The 7,504-nt window shown below is 44.7% G+C and overlaps 1 pseudogene; it reads left to right on the top strand.

Annotated features, from left to right (window-relative positions):
* The first annotated feature begins 5,535 nt into the window (after positions 1–5,535).
* LOC129149180 (bridging integrator 2-like) lies at positions 5,536–7,235 on the top strand (annotated as a pseudogene).
* The last annotated feature ends 269 nt before the right edge of the window (positions 7,236–7,504 follow it).

Raw genomic sequence — 7,504 nt, forward strand, 5'->3', positions numbered from 1 at the left:
TCTCTTGCTGCTTTTAAGACTCTCTCTTTGTCTTTAACCCTTGGCATTTTAATTATGATGTGTCTTCGTGTGGGTCTCTTTGGGTTCCTCTTGTTTGGGACTTTCTGTGTTTTCCGAACTTCACCAGTTAGGGAAAGTTTTCAGTCATTATTTCTTCAAATAGGTTTTCAATTTCTTGCTCTCTTACTTCTGCTTCTGGCACCCCCATAATGTCAATATTGGTAAACTTAAAGTTGTCCCAGAGGCTCCTTACACTATCTTCATACTTTTATATTCTTTTATTTTCCTCTTCTGATTGGGTGATTTTGCTTTCTCATATTCCAAACAGTTGGTTTGATTTTCAGAATTCTCTACTCTACTGTTGAATCCCTGTAAATTACTCTTAATTTCTGACTGGTCCTTTTTCATGTCTTTTACATTCTCATTAAGATCCTTAAAAGTTTCACTACGTCCCTTGAAGCTCCCATTAAGTCCCTTGAAACTCTCATGAAGATCCTTGAGTAACCTTATAACCATTGTATTGTTTCCAGTAGTTTGCTTGCTACCATTTCTTTCATTTGTAACATGTTTCTTTGTCTCTACATTTTGGCTACTTTCCTGTGTTTGTTTCTATGTATTAGGTAGAGCTGTTATGTTTCCTGGAATTGGTAGAGTGTCCCTGTGTAATAGGTGTCCTGCAGGGCCCAGTGGCTCCACCTCCCCAGTCATCTGAGCTGGGCACTCCGGGTACACCCCGGTGTGGTCTGTGTACACTGTCTTGTTGTAGTTGAGCCTTGATTGCTGTTGGTATCACTGGGAGGAATTGACCCCCAGGCCAATTGGCTGTGAGGACCAGCTGTGACTACAGTGAAAGAGCTGCTGTACAGGAGATGCCCCTATGGAGCAGGACTTGCTTCAGTGGGACCTTGCTGATCACCAAGTCTGCCCTTGAGTGTGTTGCTCATGGATGTGGTAGAGTTCTGTCATGGTCTGAAACTATCCACCAGGTTCACTGTCTCTAGGACCTCCTGGGAGGTGCAAAGTCAACCACTGCCTATGCCCTGCCTGGGACCACCCGTTATGAGCTACAGAGTGATTTTCAGATGGCTGCTACTTGTGTTGGGTGTGGAGGTGTGCAGGAGAGGCCAAGCTGTGAACCTTGGTAAGCTGTTGCTAGTGCTGGGTCTTAGGCCTTTTATTGGTAAGTTTGGGTCAGGCTGATTCCAGCTGTTACTTCTTTAAGAGATTTTAGGAAAATCTGAAGCCTGAGCCAGGACAGGCCATTCATATGAAAAAGCTGCTGCAAACAGCTTGGTGGGGCTGCAAATTGGATGGGGAGGGGTCTTATGAATCACCAGGCAGAGCAAACAGTGTGAGCCATGCTGATGGAAACTCAGATATGACTGCCAGACAGCACTGTGATGGAGGAGGTCTCTACACAGGAAGAATGACTCCTGCGAGCACCCCTGTCTGGGAGAAAGACACCCCCAAGTTCCTGCTCTGATGCCACACAGTCCAGTTCTTCCCCATATGTCCCTGGATCCCCCCTAAAGCCACTGCCTGGCACTGGAGCTCAGAGGAAGTGGGACCTTGTAAGTTCGTGTATGAGCCCTTTAAGAGAAACACCTAGGACTCCAGCGGCCTTTATGTCACTCAGCCCCAATCACCACTGGTTTTTACAGCCCAAAGTTATGGGGACTTCTCTTCCCAGCTCTGGAACCCTGTGCTGGGGGTCCAGTGTTCAACTGGGATCTCTTGCTTCTCACAGAAGGCCTTGGAGATATCCCTCCCAATTAAAAAAATGCCACATGTGGGTGTTGGACCAGCCCGTTTCGTGGCTCTTCCCCTCCTACCAATCTCAATGTGCTTTCGTCTTTACTTCTCTAGTTGTAAGACTTCCATTCAGTCAGATTTCAAGGGGTTCTGAATGATGGTTGTTTCATATTTTAGTTATAATTTTTATGTGGTTGTGGGAGGCAGCGAGTACAGACATTTACCTACACTGCCATCTTGTTTCCTCTCTATGTCTTCGGTCTTATTGCCACAAATTACTTTTGAAAAGTGCTTTTTTAAACAAGTGCTTCTTTCACTTTAACTGAGAGAGTTCTAACTTCTTTAGGTCAATTAATCAGCAAGTGGGGTTGAAAAGTTATAAATAGAGAGCTATCAGGATAATGAGGACTATTTCTGTGATGGCCACTGAGCGTTTAATAGCTTTAAGTTGAGTCCTAAGTCAACTATTGCTATGAAACAGTCAAACAATAGTACAGTTAGCAAACCAAGAAACAGATTTTATTAGTTATCATATAAAAATAGACAAAAGTAAAGTTGTCAGAGCTGCAGAACTTCCCTTATTAAAAATAAAGAATAGAAAAATATTTAGAGGCAGGAGAAATAATGGATACCTTTCAACAGGAATAAACCATTTAAAATCTTCTCTTTGTTACTGCCTCAGTTTTGTGTAAAATAAAAATAAAGTAGGTGAACCAGGTAACTGCCTAGCTCCTTAGTAGCTTAAAAATCCTGTAGCTGTGATTTTAAAAACATCAATAGTAATTCATAAATTTGTTAAAGTCCTGAACATATGACAAAGATTATTTCATATTGAACATAGCTGTCAAAAGTGCAGGTTTTGGGCCCTGGCCAGTTTGGCTCAGTGGGTTAGAGTGTCTGCCCCCAGACAGAAGGATCTTAGATTTGATTCCTGGCCAAGGGCATGTACCTCAGTTGTAGGTTCATCCCAGTCCCTGATGGGAGTCATGTGGAAGGCAACTAATTGATGTGTCTCTCACATCGACGTTTCTCTCTCATGTCAATGTTCCCCTCTCTCTCTCTCCCCTCTCCTCTCCATCTCTCTTCCCCTCTCTCTAAAAAAAATCAATGGAAAAAAATCTCCTCAGGTGAGGATTAAAAAAAAAAAGTGCAGCCCTAACCTGTTTGGCTCAATGGATAGAGTGTCGGCCTGCGGACTGAAGGGTCCCAGGTTCGATTCAGGTCAAGGGCATGTACCTTGGTTGCGGGCACATCCCCAGGAGGGAGTGTGCAAGAGGCAGCTGAATCGATGTTTCTCTCTCATCGATGTTTCTAACTCTCTATCCCTCTCTTTTCCTCTCTGTAAAAAATCAATAACATATATATATATATTTTTAAAAAGTGCAAGTCTCCAGATGGGTGGAGGAACCGAGATAACGACATAGGTAAATGTGGTACTCACATTCTTCCACAACCATATCAAAATTACAAATAAAATACAGAAGAACCATCATTCAGAACCACCTGAAATCTGGCTGAATGGAAGCCCTATAACTAGAGAATTAAAGAAGAAACTATATTGAGACTGATAGGAGGGTTGGAGGTGTGGAATGGCTTGTCTGACATCCACATGTGGCGTGTTTTTAATTGGGAGGGATATCTTGGCTGAGGAGCAAGGAGTCACAGCCCCACACTAGAACTGTCAGCCCAGGGTTCCAGTGCCAGGGCTGTAAAAACCAGTGGGGATTGTGGCTGAGTGATATGGGGGCAGCCAGAGACCTAGGCAGTTCCTCTTAAAGGGCCCATGTGTTGGCTTACTCGAACTCACTCCCACTGATCTTCAGTTCTGGGGCAACAGCTTAAAAGGATCCAGGGACATATGGGAAGGAACTAAATTGTCTGACATCAGGGAAAGAACTAGAGGTCAGGTTTCTTCCAGACAAAAGTGGTGGCAGATGTCATTGTTCCTATACTGAGACTACACACACACACACACACAGCTGACACACACAGGCACCATATCTGAGTCTCCATCAACCTGGCCCACACTGTTGCCCCTGGTGATTCCCTGAGATCCCACCCCACCCAATTTGCAGCCCCACCAAGCTGTTTGCAGTGGCTTTTCCATATGAATGGCCTGTCCTGGCTCAGGCTTTATATTTTCCTAAAATCTCTCAAAAACAAGTAGCAGCTGTCTTCAGCATGCCCCATACCTCTCAATAAGTGGCCCCAGATCTGGCACTAATAATAGCTTGCCAAGGTTCACAGTTTGGCCTCTCTTGCATACCTCCAAGCCCAACAGAAGTATAAGCCATCTGAAAATCACTCTGTAGCTCATAATGGGTGGCCCCAGGCAGGGCACAGGCAGTGGCTGACTTTGCACCTCCCAGGAAGCTCCAGAGACAGTGCACCCAGTGGATAGCTTCAGATCACAACATCTACCACATTCATGAGCAACACACTCAAGGGACAGACTTGGAGAGCACCAAAGCCCCACTAAAGCAAGTCCTGCTCCATAGGGATGTCTCCTATACAGCAACTCTTCCACTGTAGTACAGCTGATCATCACAGCCAATTGCCTGGGCGTCAATTCCTCCCAGTGATGCCAACAGCAATCAAGGCTCAACTACAACAGGACAGTGCACACAGACCACACAGGGGCACACCTAGAGTGCCCAGCTCAGGTGACTGGGGAGGTGGAGCCACTGGGCCCTGCAGGATACCTATTACACAGGGACACTCTACCAATTCTAGGAGACATAGCAGCTCTACCTAATACATTGAAACAAACACAGGGAAGGAGCCAAAATGTGGAGACAAAGAAACATGTCACAAATGAAAGAACAGAAGGACTCTCCAAAAAAAGAACCAAATGAAATGGATGCAAGCAAACTACTAGATAGAGTTCAAAACAATGGTTATAAGGATGCTCAAGAACTTACTAACAGCTTCAAGGAACTTAGTGAGAACCTCAAATACATGAAAAAGGACCAGTCAGAAATGAATGATTCGTGAACCGAAGTTAAAAATAATTTACTGGGAATCAACAGTAGAGTGGAAGATGCCGAGAATCAAATTAGCACATTGGAATATGAGTAAGGGGAAAACACCTAATCATAAAAGCAAAAAGCAAAAAGAATAAAAAATATGAGATAGTGTAAGGAGCCTCTGGTACAACTTCAAGCATACCAACATTCGCATCATGGGGGTGCCAGAAGGTTAAGAGAGGGAAGAAGAAATTAAAAACCTATTTAAAGAAATAATGACTGAAAACTTCCCCTACCTGGTGAAAGAAATAGACTTACTCAAAGAGGACCACATCAAGACACATCATAATTAAAGGTTAAAGAGAAAGAGAGAATCTTAAAAGCAGGAAGAGAAAAGCAGTTAGTTACCTACAAGGGAGTGCCCATACAACTGTCAGCTTATTTCTGAACAGAAAGATTTCATCTCAGAAGGGAGGGGCAAGAAATATTCAAAGTGGTGAAAAGCAAGGACTTACAACCAAGATTACTCTACCTAGCAATGCTATCATGTAGAATTGAAGGTCAGATAAAGAGCTTCACAGACAAGAAAAAGCTAAAGGAGTTCATCATCACCAAACCAGTATTAAATGAAATGTTGAAGGGTCAATTAGAAGAAGGAGGAGGAGGAGGAAGAGGAGAAGGAGGAGGAAAAAGAGGAGGAGGAGGAGGAGAAACTTGAGGAATAGGAGGCATGCTGGAAACCGCACTTCCTCCTTGGAGCCTCCAGAAAAACCATAGGGCTCTTGGTCAGGGCCGCTGCCCCCAGGGAACCAACAGGATGGCTGAGGGTAAGGCTGGTGGTGCTGCTGGCCTCTTTGCCAAGCAGGTACAGAAGAAGTTCAGCAGGGCCCTAGAGAAGGTACTGCAGAATTTGGAGAAAACTGGAAACCAAAGATGAATGGTTTGAACAATGTGCCAACAACTTTTACCATCAATAGGCAGAGGGCCTCGAACTATACAAGGAGCTGAAGAACTTCCTTAGTGCAAAGTAATGCATGAAAGCTCAAAGAGAGTGTCAGAAACCCTGCAGGAGATCTATAGCAGTGAGTGGGACGGTCTTGAGGAGCCGAATGCCATCATAGGAAATAATGATCTTCTTTGGGAAGACTATGAAGAGAAACTAGCTGACCAGGCCTTGAGGACCGTGGAAAACTATATTGCCCAGTTTGATGAGATTAAGGAAATAATCACCAAGCGGGATCTGAAACTCATGGACTATGACAGTGCCAGACACCACCTGGAGGCAGTGCAGAATGCCAAGAAAAAAAGATGAGGTCAAGATTGCCAAGGCAGATGAAGAGTTCAACAAAGCCCAGCTTGTGTTTGAAGATCTGAACCAGGAACTACTAGAGGAGCTACCTGTTCTTTATAATAGTTGTATAGGCTGTTCTATGAGCATTTTTCAAAAACACTTTCAACTTGAAGGACGTCTTCTACAGGGAAATGAGCAAGCTGAATCACAATCTCTATGAAGTGATGAGCAAACTGGAGAAGCAACATTCCAACAAAGTCTTTGTGGTGAAGGGACTATCAAGCAGCAGCAGACGCTCTTTAGTCGTCTCTTTCCCAGTTCAAACATCTACAGTCTCTAGCCCTCCTACCTCACCTACCAGTCCCTCTACATTTTCCTTGATAAGTGAGAGGGACTCCATCTCAGCAAGTAAAGAAGAGCTAACATCAGATCTAGCTCAGGGAGGAGACAACTCTGAGATTAAAGAAGAGCCCTTAAAAGAAAAGGAAATAGACAAAGAAGAGGCTGAAGCAAAGTCCTCTGAGGAGGAAGAGCCTCTACCAGCCTGCAACGGCCCTACCAAAGCCCAGCCCTCTTCTACCCAGCCCACTGAGGGTGGCGAGTCCCTGGAGGAAGTTTTCCCTGGCTCCCCAGCTCCACCCCCAGGCAGAGCCCTAATCCCTTCAGAACAGCCTGCATCTCTCCCAGAAGTTGTCCTCCGAACCCGAACCTCAAATGAAGGGTCTGAACAACCAAAGAAGAGAGCCCCTGTCTAGAGGACCTCAGCACCCTTTAATAGGCCTCCTCCACCCAGAGCCACTCGCAGCTCTAGGATCTCCTCAGGGAATATACTCTCCAGCCCTACACCTCTAAACAGGGTTCACTCACCACCCCTAGGGCCTCCTTGGGAGCTGGTACTCCAAGACCTAGTTCCAGGGCCACTTTGGAGGTTTCTCTTGATCCACAGCCACCACAGAAGCCAGTAAAAATTTCTTGAGGACAGAGAAAAGGAAAACATCAACAATCTGAACCCAGATCTTTATACTTCCCCCACCTCGATAATCCCTCAGGTTTTTTTCAGACTCTGACAAGGCAAATAAGATGGAAGACAAAGAAGAGAACAATAAGTTTATATTGACTGACTCCCCTGAGAGACAAGGCCTCCAGCTTCATGCCTCTGTGGTTCCAGAAGACAGCAACATCACAACCAAGAAGAGGTATATACAATTAAAAGTGCACAACTCTGAAGAGCACTGCCAAGATCTTCCACACATATACATCTCCCAGAGAAACTCTTCAGCTAGAGGGAGAAGTTACAGGGACTTAAGGTCTAACATTCATATCTAGGTTCTCAATGTGGATGCTGGTTGTCTCTAAAGACCTAGCATTAATGGAGGCTGAGGAGCAGACTTAGAGGAGGGAGGGAGGCAGGCAGGCTTGGGAAAAGAGATTGTTAGACTCATGGAATATTTAATTCAGATTTTAGCATTGTTAGAATAATAAGACTTTATATATT

Source organism: Eptesicus fuscus, chromosome 5, assembly GCF_027574615.1.
Source record: "Eptesicus fuscus isolate TK198812 chromosome 5, DD_ASM_mEF_20220401, whole genome shotgun sequence".
In the NCBI taxonomy this organism is placed as follows: Eukaryota; Metazoa; Chordata; class Mammalia; order Chiroptera; family Vespertilionidae; genus Eptesicus; species Eptesicus fuscus.